We start from the raw sequence: 14,469 nt of genomic DNA on the forward strand, positions 1-14,469 counted from the left end.
ATGAAATGCAAAAAAAAACTGGGTGCAGTTTAGTTTAGTCTTCGTACTGAACAATACTGTGACGTGGTCCCCATCTCCTTGAAATTGTGGCTCTCCCTCCTTCACAAAATGTCACCTTCAAGTCTTCAATTCTCACCAATAGCTGCCCCCATTTCCAAACTGCCCTCCTTCATCTTCCTGGTTTGGGACCTTGGAATCATTCTACGCCATCCAAAACACTGGGGCCAAAGTCACGAACAATGTCCTGTAAAGTTAAGGCCACACAAACTTAAGAAGATGTGAATTCGGAGCAGGAGTAGGCCATTCGACGTGTCGAGCCTGCTCTGTCATTTGATAAGGTTATGGCTGGACGTGGCCTCAACACTACTTTCCTGTCTAACCCCAATACTCTTTGACTCCCTTGTCAATCGAGAATCTATTTAACACAGGTTGATACGAACATACAAATTAGGAGCTGCAGGCTATTTGCTCCTCGAGCTTCTCCATTGAGTCACTTCATCAAACTACTGGCTGCTTTAAATACTTTCCTGTCACTCAACTGGGCGGCATGGTAGCACAGTGGTTAGCACTGTGGCTTCACAGCTCCAGGGTCCCAGGTTTGATTCCCGGCTTGGGTCACTGTCTGTGCGGAGTCTGCACGTTCTCCCCGTGTCTGCGCGGGTTTCCTCCGGGTGCTCCGGTTTCCTCCCACAGTCCAAAGATGTGCAGGTTAGGTGGATTGGCCATGCTAAATTGCCCTTTAGTGTCCAAATAAGGTTAGGTGGGGTTACTAAGTTACGGGGATAGGGTGGAGGCATGGGCTTAAGTAGGGTACTCTTTCCAAGGGCCGGTGCAGACTCAATGGGCCGAATGGTCTCCTTCTGCACTGTAAATTCTATGATATAACCCCAACCCCGCCCCAACCCCGCCCCACCCCCCACCACCACCAAAATTGCTTCACTGCCTCTCGTCTAAATGTACTCTCTGTTGCATTGCTCTTTCCTGGTTCCAGTCATGACGATTCCAATGTTGGTGTGGGGTTGGGGGTGGGGGAATGGGCTGGGTGGGGGGTGGGGGATGGGGTGGATGGAGGTGCTTGGGTTCTGGTCCGGCAACACTTCAAATTTAAATTTTTCCCATTCTTTATTAGACTGTCGGCATCTCTGGCAAGGCCAACATTTATTGCTCATCCCCACTCTCCTTGAGACGTTGGTGAGGGAACTGCTACAGTCGTTCTGACGCAGGCACACCCACAAATGCCGCTAATTCGCATCCTCCTGTTCAAATTACTGCATGGTCCTGCAGGAAAGATGTCCCCAATGCGGAGGAGTCTAGAACCAGGGGTCACAGTCTGAGGACACAGGGTAGACCATTTAGGACTGAGATTAGGAGAAATGTCTTCACCCAGAGAGTGGTGAACCTGTGGAATTGGCTACCACAGGAAGTAGTTGAGGCTAAAACATTTTTTCAAAAAGGAGTTAGATGTGGCTCTTGGGGTAAAAGAGAGCAAAGGATATGGGGGAAAGGCGGGAGTAGGCTATTGAGTTGGATGATCAGCCATGATCATAATGAATGGCGGAGCAGGCTCAAACGGCTGAATGTCTGATGCACGATCAATCACTACTGAAGTGAGATTGTAGTCCAATTGAAGGCTTAAATGACAAGTAGTTACCCCAGCAGCTCCGGTACAGAATGACTGCTGTGGGTGAAACACAGACTCTTATGCTCCGCCTGCTGGGCGGAGCCAGCAGGCAGGTTCCACCACTCATACTACAGTATAAGGTACATCCCACCTAGGTACCGCGATACCCCTAATATAGCCTACCACATTGGCCTCCCTCCTCCTGCTCCTATTTTCTATATTTCAATGCCTCATCCAATCCTATTGCTGTAACTTTCAGCAGACCGATAACCGTCTGGGATCTCTATGCTCTTCCCATTCTGGTCTCCTGCGCATCCCGGTTTTCACCACTGGGCAGCATACCTTCAGTAAGCAAGGCCCAAAAGCCCTCAAATTCCCTCTCTGCCTCTCTCTCTCTCTCCCCTTAAGACACTCCTTAAAACCCATCTTCCTAACCAGGGCATCTGAGCCAGTGCCTCAGTGTCACATTTCTGTCTGATTCATGCTCCTTGAGGTGCCTTGAGCCATTTTACTCTGTCAAACCCACAGTAAAAATGCAAGTTGTTGTTGGCCTCTCTACCTTCATGTCTACAACAGCCATTTTTTGCCAGTGAGAGTATCGGAACACACAACACATTCATGGCTTCTCACCTGGACTTATCAGTGTTTCACATGTTGCCGGATTTACCTCTCACTCTCCAGCCTGCCAATAACCGCATCCTAAATAGACACTTGCCCCATCTTCTATGGGTACGTTCTGCCCTCCAGTGGACCTCAGCCCTTGGCCCACTCATGACTAACGGGGAAGATGGTGGAGTAATGGAAATGGAAATGCAGTAGGAACTCAGAGGCCCAGGCTGATGGTCTAGCAACAAGGGTCCATGTCCCAAGATTGATTGAATATCTATTAAGGGAAAGAGGCTGTTAATCAGTGTTTAATAGTTGGAAAGCGCCTGCAACGGGACTGCCTAATTCAGTGGACATTTGTTGTCTGCTTCACTTGGCCGACGCTTGAACTCTGAAATTTCCACAGTATTGCCCCTGCCTTCCCCTTTTCTCGGAGCTGGATCAGGCTGAAGATCCTGCATTGTGTGGACTTGTTTCACTTTCTTTTAAGATCTGTGACAGAACAAGGAATCTTGAGCGTGACAGGAAACATCGATTCTACACATATCTCTTTCCACAGAGTAAAAATAACGTGCCGTGTGTAACAATCCACTATATCCACCTAAATGTTTCTGGTTTAGCACAGTGGGCTAACCAGCTGGCTTTTAAAGCAGACCAGGGCAGGCCAGCCGCACGGGTTCAATTCCCGTACCAGCCTCCCCGAACAGGCGCCGGAATGTGGCGACTAGGGGCCTTTCACAGTAACTTCATTTGAAGCCTACTTGTGACAATGAGCGATTTTCATTTTCATTTCAAGAAAGAAGACACGTCCATCAATGAATGATCCCCTCAGCCTGGTGTTGCTTTTGAATTTATAACCTGACTCAGATAGGGGAGCACAACAGCTACCATACGGCCAAGTATACGCTGCTTATATTGCATTTTGTGTTGCTGGGGTACGACACTTCTGTGTTGATTTAATACATATCTTTCTTTAACTCCTTCCTGGATGTGGGTGTAATCGGCAAAGCCTGAATATCTTCTCCATTCCTAAGCTTAAAACGTTTCCCAAGTCAGATGGTTGAGATTCAAGTTCCTGTCCAAGGCATAAGCAAATCGACTAGGCCGGCATTGTGGTGCCATACTGAGAGAAAGTGCTGGATTCCTTTAAGGTTCAGTCCTACTAAGGGGCAGAGAATAAAGTCCGCTGTGTTCACCTCGGTGTGAGACTGACTCATCGACAGGTCCAGGAAAGGACGGAAGATTTCCTTCCGTTAAAAGATGTTGCTGAATATTTTTAAGACAAGTGGACAGTGTTGTGATTACTTCTGTTGTACAATGGCAGCTTGTCCCAATTCTGGAATTTCCAAGCTGTGAAGAGGGGGCCTGATTGAGCGCACATTCCCCTGGGGCCCAAGTCCAGGTCTTTTATAGGGGCTGGTTTAGCACAGTGGGCTAAAGAGCTGGCTTGCAATGCAGAACAAGGCCAGCAGCGCGGGTTCAATTTCCGTACCGGCCTCCCCGAACAGGTGCCAGAATGTGGCGACTAGGGGCTTTTCACAGTAACTTCATTGAAGCCTACTTGTGACAATAAGTGATTATTAGTATTATTTGGATTATTAGCCCAGTAACCCAACCACAACAATACAGTATCTTGCTGAGGCACATTGGGGGCGATTCTCCGATATTGAGGCCAAATGTTCGCGCCGTCGTGAACGCCGTCGCGTTTCACGACGGTGCAAACAGGGCCCGGACACAACCTATTCTGGCCCGCACAGGGAGCCAGCACGGCGTTGGAGCGGTTCATGCTGCTCCAGCGTCCTTACGCGGCGCCAAATTGGCCGCGCCATCCTGCGCATGCGCGGGGAACGTCTTACGCATGTCGGCCCCTCACCAACATGGAGCCGGTGTTCTGGGGCCGCGCGCGGAAGGAGGTAGGCCCGGGGGGGGGGGTGGGGGGGGAGAGGCCAGCCCGCCGATCGGTGGGCCCCGATCGCGGGCCAGACCCCATCGGAGGCCACCCCGGTGAAGGAGCCCCCCTCCCCCCTCCCAAAGGCCGCCCCCCAGCGTTTCCGCAGAGTTCCCTCCGGCAGCGACCAGGGGTGGACGGTGCCGGCGGGAACCTTTCGTGTCGTAGTGGCCGCTCGGCCCATCCGGCCGGAGAATCGCCGGTTCTCCGAGCGGCCCGGTGCGAATCGCGCGCCACTGGTTTACGGAGGGGTGGGAGAATCGCGTGCGGGTTCGGGGCGGTGTGGCATGATTCGCGAGGCGTCCCGGCGATTCTCCCACCCGACGTGGGGCGGGGAGAATAGCGCCCATTATAAGACATATGGCAAAATTTGGCCTTTAGGCCCATCGAGTCTGCTCCGCCATTCGATCATGGCTGATATGTTTCTCAATCCCATTCTCCTGCCTTCTCCCCATAACCCCTGATCCCCTTATTAATCAAGAACCTATCTATCTCTGTCTTAAAGACACTCAGTGATTTGGCCTCCACAGCCTTCTGCAGCAAAGAGTTCCACAGATTCACCGCCCTCTGGCTGAAGAAATTCCTCCAGATCCCTGTTTTAAAGGATCGTCCCTTTAGTCTGAAGCTGTGGCGTTTGCTGCTAGTTTTTCCTACAAGTGGAAACATCCTCTCCACGTCCACTCTATCTAGATCTCTCAGTAGCCTGTAAGTTTCAATAAGAACCCCCTCATCCTTCTAAACTCCAATGTGTACAGATCCAGAGTCCTCAACCGTTCCTCATACGACAAGCTCATCATTCCAGGGATCATTCTTGTGAACCTCCTCTGGACCCTTTCCAAGGCCAGCACATCCTTCCTTAGATACGGGGCCCAAAACAGCTCACAAAACTCCAAATGTCACTATATTGTCACCAACACCACACATGCAAAAATAAAGACGATGGAATGAAAAAGACCAAGCCAAAGATCCATCAAGCATATTCTATAACAGTGTTCTTCAAACTTTTTTTCCGGGGACCCATTTTTACCAACCGGCCAACCTTCGGGACCCAACCCGGCCGACCTTCGGGACCCAACCCAGCCGGCCTGAGCGACCCACCATTTTTTCTTACCTTGTTTGCTGCTGATAAAAATGGGGGAAATGGTTTTGGGTCCCTTTGGCCCTCGTACGCGCTCCTCCAATGGAACCTGTTGGATGAAGGTGAAGCCTTCCGGTGTCGGAAAGTATGGAGTCTCCATCTGTCCAAAGTTCTGCATTTTTTTCCATAAAATTTTATTAAATAAACCCCAACGAACTTGTAAAAAATAAATAAATAAAATGAATAAAATATATGAAAAACAAATTAAATGAATAAAATAAATGAAAAAAGTAAAAATTAAATGAATAAAATAAATGAATAAAATGAATTTAAAAACCCCAAACTTGTAAAACAAAAAGCTGCATCCGTTTAAAAAAATAGCAGCCGCACTGCGCATGCGCGCCCGATCATCGACGTGTATGCGGATAGTTTTGCGCATGTGCGCCGATGTGCAGCCGAATTTTTTTTACATGTTCGCGGCCATTTTAAAGGCCGCTTGCAGCCGGAGTTATTAAAAGCCGGCTGCTGCGCGGGGATTTGCGCGATCGGGAGCGCCGCGAAGGATGGCTCTGCGACCCTCCCGACACCCGCCCGTGACCCACCCGTGGGTTGCGCCCCCGAGTTTGAAGAACACTGTTCTATAGTGTCAGGGTGCAAATTATACAACAATCACCCCCTCCCCCCAACCCACCTCAGCACCAACTCCAAGTATCCACCAACCATGCAATCTGCAGGGAGAGGTGAAACTAAAACAGGGAACAAAAAAGATTGGTTTAGTGAAAGAAAAAGCGTAAAACTGCAGTGAGCGGAGGAGCGATTCTCCGAGCCCCGCTCCGGGCCGGAGAATCGGTGCAACCGCACCATGACACCCCGACGCCGGTGCGCGATTCTCCGAGGTGCGCCATTTGCGCCGGCGCATTTGGCGCGCCGCCGGACGCGGGCCGCTGGAATCGGCGGGGCCGCTGATTCTCCGGTCCAGATGGGCCGAGCGGCCATGCCGATACGACAGAGTCCCGCCGGCGCCGTTCATCCCTAGTCGTTGCCGGCGGGAACTCTGCGCGAACGGTCGGGGGGCGGCCTGTGGGGGGGGGGGGGCCTTAACCGGGGGGGCCTCCGATGGGGTCTGGCCCGCGATCAGGGCCCACCAATCGGTGGGCCGGCCTCTCCCCACCCCCCCGGGCCTACTTTCTGGCGCAGCCGGCCCCTGAACACCAACGCCATGTTGAGTTGGGGCCGGCGCACTAAAGAAGTCCCCCGCGCATGCGCGGGTTGGCATGCGCCCATTTGGCACAGGAAATGAGGCTGGAGCTGCGTGAACTGCTCCAACGCCGTGCTGGATCCCTATGGGGGCCAGAATCGGTCGTCCCCAGGCCCAGTTTGCGATGGCATTCACGATGGCGCGAACACTTAGGCTCCATATTGGAGAATTGCCGGGGCCCACCGATCCGCGGGCGGGCCTGTGCCGTGGGGGCACTCTTTTCCTTCCGCCTTCGCCACGGTCTCCACCATGGCGGAGGCGGAAGAGACCCCCTCCACTACGCATGCGCGGGGATGCCGGGAGCGGCCGCTAACGCTCCCACGCATGCGCCGCCCGGAGATGTCATTTCCGCGTCAGCTGGCGGGGCACCAAATCCTTTTCCGCCAGCTGGCGGGGCGGAAATTAGTCCGGCGCGGGCCTAGCCCCTTAAGGTTGGGACTCGGCCCCCCCAAGATGCGGAGCATTCCGCACCTTTGGGGCGGCGCGATGCCCGACTGATTTGCGCCGTTTTGGGCGCCAGTCGGCGGACATCGCGCCGTTCCGGAGAATTTCGCCCCAGTTTTTCTATATTAAGTGTGATCATTATTATTTTGACCAATGCTGCAAAGTTCATACGTGTGGATATTGGGTAAGTGCAGGGTTGGACTCAGCTGTGATGCCACCAATCTCCCTCACCTCTCCCCCGCAACAAGCATTGCTTGTTAAGCTTCCCACAGGGGAGGCACTTGAGGGCCCAGGCCACATCTGGGGCTGCATTCTGGCACAGAATCAACACCCTCGGGGAGGGAGAACAGGAACAAAATATTCAATCAAAAATATATTGCAGAACAAAAACACGAAAGCGATTAATTGAACATTACTACAGCCCAAGAAACAGACCATTCAGCCCACTGGATCTATGCCGTTATCAATGCATTACAGAGGCTTCATCCCATCTTAGTTCATCTTACCCCATCAACCTATCCTTCTGTTTCTTGTTCTCTAGTGCATTTATCTAACATTCCCTGAAATACCCTATTTCTTTGTTTTTTAATTTAGAGTACCCAATTATTATTTTTTCCAATTAAGGGGCAATTTAGCGTGGCCAATCCACCTAACCTGCACGTCTTTGGGTTGTGGGGGTGAGACCCACGCAGACATGGGGAGAATGCGCAAACTCCACACGGACAGTGACCCAGGGCCGGGATTCGAACCCGGGTCCTCAGCGCTGCAGTCCCACTGCTAACCACTGCGCCACATGCCACCCAAATACCCTATTTCTTTCCCGAACATATTTGACTCCAATGTCGAAACACAACATAATGAACTAAAGCATTGCTGAAAAAAGAGACATGCTGTCAAAGTTTTTCATCTTGGACTCATCAGGACGGACGCAAGAATGCCAAATTTCAAAATGAGCAATAATTCCTACTGCATTAGAAAAGGGTGCCGGTTAGTTGGCAAGTTGACTCTAATTTATCGTGCCTTTGCCATGGAGAATGCACCAGGGAATGATTGTCCCCACATTTTTGTTTAATTCAATGCCTGGATGTGTCCCTTTTGCCTACAGAGGGCAGATCCCTGCTTATGAATATACGAGGCTTCTAGCAAGCATTAAGTGAGCTGCATTGAAAGCCTGGTTGATAAACGGGCTGCTCGTGTAATTCTTTGTACACTGGGGATTGTTCAGCAAGTGTTGTTCAATCACGGAATCACATTTAACGTTAGGCATTACGCTCTGAGTTTTACAAGCTCGGGCTGGCTGAGTATGGTCAGTGTCTGTTGCGAGTAGCCGAAGGGGTGCGCTGTTTGGTACGATCCGCCAGTCACCGGGACATATGACCTAAGCACCTAATATCACACCGACACAGAAATTCATATACCATATTACCCGTTTCTGTGGTAGGCAAAACACTTTTTAAGCTTAATTGTAGCAGACTAATGCGAGCAACATGAAATAATTAAATTTGCTTGCTGCTCATATTTTTGAGATACCCCCTTCCAGGGTAATTTGGGGTAGTCTGGGCACAATTCCGGTCCGATGTGGTGACCTTAGGCCTAAAATATATTCAAAGGGTAAGGGATCACAAAAATATGAGTAACAGGTGAGATTAGCTGTTTCACGTTGATACTGCGCAGTAGCAACACGGGTGGCATTCGCCACTAACAAGATGCTGCCATCAGGCCAAACAATATTTTGCCTATCATATCGTGGGACAAAAACTCCAGTGCCGATGCCATGCCAGATATGGAGGCCATACGTCCCAATGACTGGCAGATCGTATAAAACAACACATCCCTACAGCTGCTTACAACAGGCAGAGTACCAGCAATACTTACCCAGCCTGTGTTTGCAAAATTCAGAACATAGGGCGGGATTCTGTGATCCTGAGGCTAAGTGTTGACGCCGTCGCTTTTCTCGACGATGTCAACATGCCCTTAGGAGCAGAAATTCTGATCCCTACAGAGGGCCAGCATGGCACTGGAGCGACCCACGCCGCTCAGCTGCCGATCCCCGGCGTCAGATGGGCGCCGCAGGTCTGCGCATGCGCAGTGGCACCGGAGCCAATGCGCGCATGTGCAGTGGGACTGGTGCCAAAGCGCGCATGCACAATGGCTGCCTTCTCCATGCTGGCCCCGACGCTACAGGGGCCGGCGCAGAACAAAAGAGGCCCCAACCCGAGAGACCCCCCCCCCCCGGGGTTGGACTCCCCTCCCCCCCCCCCCAACCAGGCCACCCCCGGATGCATCCATGCCGAGGTCCCGCCGGGTAAGACCAGGCGTGAACGGCAGCGGCGGGACTCGGCTTTATTGGCCCATCACAAGCCGGGAATCACCGGGGGGGCCCCACAGAGCGGCCCTCGACTGGAACCGCGCCGTCAACAATGGCGGCAATCCTCCACTCTCCGGAGAATCGGCGGACCGGCATCGGGGCGGCGTGGTGCGATTCGCCCCGGTACCGCCGATTCTCTGGGCCAGCCCCGGGGTGAGAGAATCCCGCCCAAGATGTCCAAAACAGATGTGATTCTGTGAATGAGCAGCACTTACTGAGCAACCCCAAGTGTGCTAAGAATTATACTAACCACGAATTTAAAATTATCAGTTGGACTTACAATGTGGCTCAGTCACACTTCTAGAAGACTCATATAGTCATACACAGGTCCTGTCCTCTGCATACAAAAGGAACATGTCCAGACATTGTATTTTTTAAAAATTCAACAAATACATGGGGGACAATAGTTCCCTGGTACATTTTCCATGGCATAGGCTCAACCAATTAGTGTCACCTTTCCAACCAATTCGCATTTTTTTCTAATGCATTATAAATTGTTGCTCGCTTTGAAATTTGGCATTATTGCATCTGCCCCGATGCCGTACCCAGGTTATCTCCCAGCAAGCAACTGAAAGAACATAAGAGCTTGGAGCAGGAGTGGGCAATTCAACCCCTCGAGCCCACTCCGCCATTCAATACGATCGTGGCTAATCTCCTCCCAGCCTCAGCTCCACTTTCCTGCCCATCCTCCATAACCTTTGAACCGATTACGGATTCTAAATCTGTCAATCTCCCTCCTTAAATTCACTCAATATCCCAGCATCCACCGCACTTTGGGGTAGTGAAGTCCACAGATTCACCATCCTTTGAGGGAAGCAATTTCTCCTCAACTCTGTTTCAAATCTGCTACCCCTTGTCCTAAAACTATACTGAACTTAAACAAGGAAGCATGAGTATAAAACATATTAGACTGACCTGCACTGGGAATGTATGCCGTAGGCCATAAAACAGTTTGACGACAGTGTAACTCAGTCGATTTCGCTCCCTTTGTGTATTAAACTGATCCAATTTACTGCTGCCTTGCATAATACTACCAACCAATTATCGACATGCAATATACAGTATGTTATTATATAAAATGTATTCAGAAGCATTGTTACATGATATATATCTCAATAAACCATTGAGAAAGTAGGCGGTGCATTGATGATACACCTTTCATGACCACAAGACACCCCCAAATTGGTGCAATTAGGAAATACAGGCATCGGAAAATGCAAACTACAAGATGCTACAAGCTGCAATGCAATAACCACCAGATAATCTACTTTTGTGACCTTGGTTGAGGGGTAAATATTGGCCAGGTCACCTGGGAGAACCCTTGCTCTTTTCCAAACAATTGCCACGGGATCTTTTATCTACAACTCTCGGTGTACTCAGTTTGCCATGATAAATCGTCCCTTGGTGTCCAAAAAGTTAGGTGGGGTTATGGGGATAGGGCGGGGGCTTGGACCTGGGTAGGGTGCTCTTTCAGAGGGTTGGTGCAGACTCGATGGGCCGAATGGCCTCCTTCTGCAGGGATTCTAAGATACTGCGGTGGAGAATGTGAGGGGCCTATCCCTATTTTTTAAAAATGCCTGACCCTGATTTTCCACAGAGGTTTTCATGTTGCGGCTTCGATAGGAGATTGACAGAAACAACAAACTACATGTACAAAGCATGTTTAGCACAGTAAAATATCTCAAGGTGGTTTCCCAGGTGCATAATCTTACACAAATTGACACCGAATATAAGAGGGAGATATTAGAATTGATGACCCCCAAGTCCAGTAGAAGCAAGATAGAGATTTTTAGCCATCCACACGATTTTTCCTGCCAATCTCCCACGGAGAGCCTCAGCAGCAATTCCAGGAATATTTTTCCCTCAGTTGAGGACCCTCGTCTGCATTAACCCGGTGCTTGGGCAAGACGGCAGTTACTCACTCAGTTCTGAGGCTGCAGACAGCGTTGAACTGTCATCACCCCCCCTAGCCGTGTCTTCTTTTCTCTCTCCCTCCTTCCCTCCCTCCAGTCCCCGATCAGTCTCCCTCAGATTAAAATCAGAAATTCGAGCCAATAACGGAAGCAAGCCCCTATCTTACCAATAGTACAAGGACGCACCACTTCAGTTTTCTTGGCGCTCTTCAAAGTTAGAGATGTTTAAAGGTGGGGAATGGAAAATATACCACATTTTCATTCCACATCCATCTCAGGCTGTCTGCCGTCACGCTACAAGACTGTAAGATGCAGGTCATTGCTCTCTCTCCTCTACTACAACAATGTGCCTTGCCCCCAGTCTCGCAAAGATGCCCCTGGTGTATCAGTGCAACATAATTTTTCTGTTTTTCCTTAAGCTGCCGTCCCGTGACCTATCACAGTGGGATTACTAAATACAATGCCAACTTAGGGACAGTTGCACACAGGAGACATAATTCATCAACAACATGTACTTACATAGCACCTGTAATGTAATAAAAATACCCCCGATGCTTCACCAATATATTATAATGTTAAATATAACAACAAGCTACAGACAGCAATATTAAGACAGATGACCAAAAACTTTGCCATGGAGTTAAAGTGTGGTAGGAGGTAGGTTTTAGGGTGTGTTTCAAACAAGGAAAGGCAGACAGGTTTAGCGAGGGGATTCCAGACTGCAGATAAGTAAGGAGAGTTCCCCTGACTACGCAATGAGACAAACCTGAATTACATAAAAGTGCAGGGTCCTCGGCAGAGAAATGGGCCGTTGGAGCTGGTTAGTCCAGATCAGTATTTTTATCTGGTTTGTGATGTAGAGCGAGGCCAGCAGCGCGGGTTCAATCCTCGTACCGGCTGAGGTTATTCACGAAGACCCGAGTTTCCCAACCTTGCCCCTCGCCTGAGGTGTGGTGACCCTCAGGTTAAATCACCGGCAATCAGCTCTCCCCCTCAAAGCCGATAGTCACCTGGGACTGTGGCGACATTACTTACTTACCATACGAGCCTCCTCACACTATTTAATCTAACACAATCGGTGCATTGTTGTAGAATGTTGGTAACTGACGAGGGACCTTAGAAACCCATACCAGCCTCCCCGATCAGGCGCCGGAATGTGGCGACTAGGGGCTTTTCACAGTAACTTCATTGAAGCCTACTCGTGACAATAAGCGATTTTCATTTAATTTCAAATGGACAAGATGAGGGTGCAGCATACGCGAGATCAAAACACAACACAGGGTATAAATCAAATAAACTGCTTACAAAGTTACAAACGGTTTTGATAAACTGACGGGAGGGTGAGTAAGCAGAGGAATCAGATTTAAGGTCAATGGCAAAAAAAAACACCCAGAGGTGGATGAGGAAAAATGTTGTTTTCTACACAACCACTTATGATCTGGAACCCGCTGCCTGAAATGGTGGTGGAAACAGAACTCAATTTGTAACTTGCAGCAGGGAAATTAGAGCTTTTCTTGGAAAAGGAAAAAGTTGCGGGGCGATGGAGAAAGAGCACGGGTAGAGAGAGACAAATTGGATAGCACAGGGCCGATGGGCAGAGTGGCCTCCTTCTGTGTTGCAAGATTGCCTGAATCTTATCAGCCAGCACCACAGGACCACAAGGGCAGGTAGGGGAAAGTGAGACAGGCTGCTTAATTGACCAACATGTATACAATACCACATCAAATTGTTGATTATGTTAAAACTGTTACAACTCCTTTCCATTTTTAATACGCTCAGGAAATTGTTCACTGAACATCATATCAAAATTGACTCAATGTTACAACCCCTGAAATAAAACCGTCTCTTAAGGTGCACTATACATTAAAATATTCTAAAATATAATCATTTACGTGAATTTAGAAATGCTTCAGAGACCAGGGACAATATCAAAAGGCGAATGATAGTTTCTTCCAATTGTGCAATGATTATCAAAAGTACCCATTCTCTCCCTGAATTGATGCCAAAATAATAATCATAGGAATTTGCAGGATAATTTGCCCTGTTTCACCCATAAGTGTAAAATAACCTTCCCATTGACTCCCCCTCCCAACAATATAATTTAAAATCCAAATTTAACATTCTGCTCCCTGAACAAATTTGACATGGGATTGCCAAAAAACAAATAAGTCCATCTGCAAGATCGTTTTTGTTTTGAAGTCAGCGTTAGTCTGACCCCTTCGCTAAATTCCGGGGAATCATTAAGATTTGGGATTAAACTTGAAAGCCAAGTCTTCAGAACTAGCTGCACCTCGTCGAGACTGATCTCAAGGCATCTTTTAGGAAATTAACAATAGCCTGATTTAACAAAAAAAAATAATCAATTAAATAGACGATTAAGTTAAACCACCCTCTCTCGCTGTGGTTACTTTATTCAGTCCCCCCATCAGTGAAATATTTGTTTGTCAGACATCAACTAAAAAGGCCATAATAATAATAATTAAATAGCGTCTGGGTCCAAGAACAAATAAATATCAAGCGCTTTAATTTCAAATAGGGGTGAAAAAAGTTACAAAATACTTGAGCAACCTTTTTCACTGCAAGATAAATTGTGCCCCCCTCACGTACAGTCAAAAGATATTACAGACCGTAACAATACTACCAAACGCACGTTTCCACCCTATTTGTTACAACTGTGCAACTCAGACGCTTTCTACGCTACTGTTACATTTTCTGATAAACACCCATTGTCTATCTGTGCCTCCCGTACATAAAGACATTAAAAAATATGCTCATACTCAGCCTAAAGCTGGATGGGTTAGTCCTGTGTCGCCAGTCCTGTGTCTATAATGCTGTTAAGTCAGTCTGCTGCTAAATATGAGCTCCGTATGAATAAATAAGTTCTGGGAAATGCAAAAACGGGGCGATGAGTCTTTGTGACATTTGTTGGTAACATTAACGTCAACTTTGAACTTAATTCCCCAGAATGGGCTGCAGGAGTCTGGAGGTATCATGTACGCTAGGTTGCCTGGCAAGATCATTTGGAACATTCATGACAGGCTTGTCATTTCGAGTCAACGCCTTGCCTTCTGAAAAAAAGTTGCCTGTTTGCGACAAAACAGTGGCATGATCGGAGGGGTCAGGCTGTCCAAAGTGTGTACGTCAAGGAGTGGAGGGAGAGAGGAGGGGGAGAAAAACCTCTCCAAGTAATTCCTGCAACCATTCTCTGGGCTGTAGAGAGGGGGGAGGGAGGG

The 14,469-nt window shown here is 48.9% G+C and overlaps 1 protein-coding gene across 1 annotated transcript in view; it reads right to left on the reverse strand.

Moving 5' to 3' along the window:
• The window catches only part of LOC140403956 (paired box protein Pax-6-like), an 82,331-nt gene extending 68,254 nt beyond the window's left edge, over positions 1–14,077 (reverse strand). The window contains exon 1 of the mRNA XM_072492245.1: positions 14,014–14,077. The gene's annotated coding sequence lies outside the window, so the exon portion shown is untranslated. The remainder of the gene's footprint in view (positions 1–14,013) is intronic.
• Between the last annotated feature and the right edge of the window lie 392 nt (positions 14,078–14,469).

This window comes from Scyliorhinus torazame, chromosome 29, assembly GCF_047496885.1.
Source record: "Scyliorhinus torazame isolate Kashiwa2021f chromosome 29, sScyTor2.1, whole genome shotgun sequence".
Lineage (NCBI taxonomy): Eukaryota > Metazoa > Chordata > Chondrichthyes > Carcharhiniformes > Scyliorhinidae > Scyliorhinus > Scyliorhinus torazame.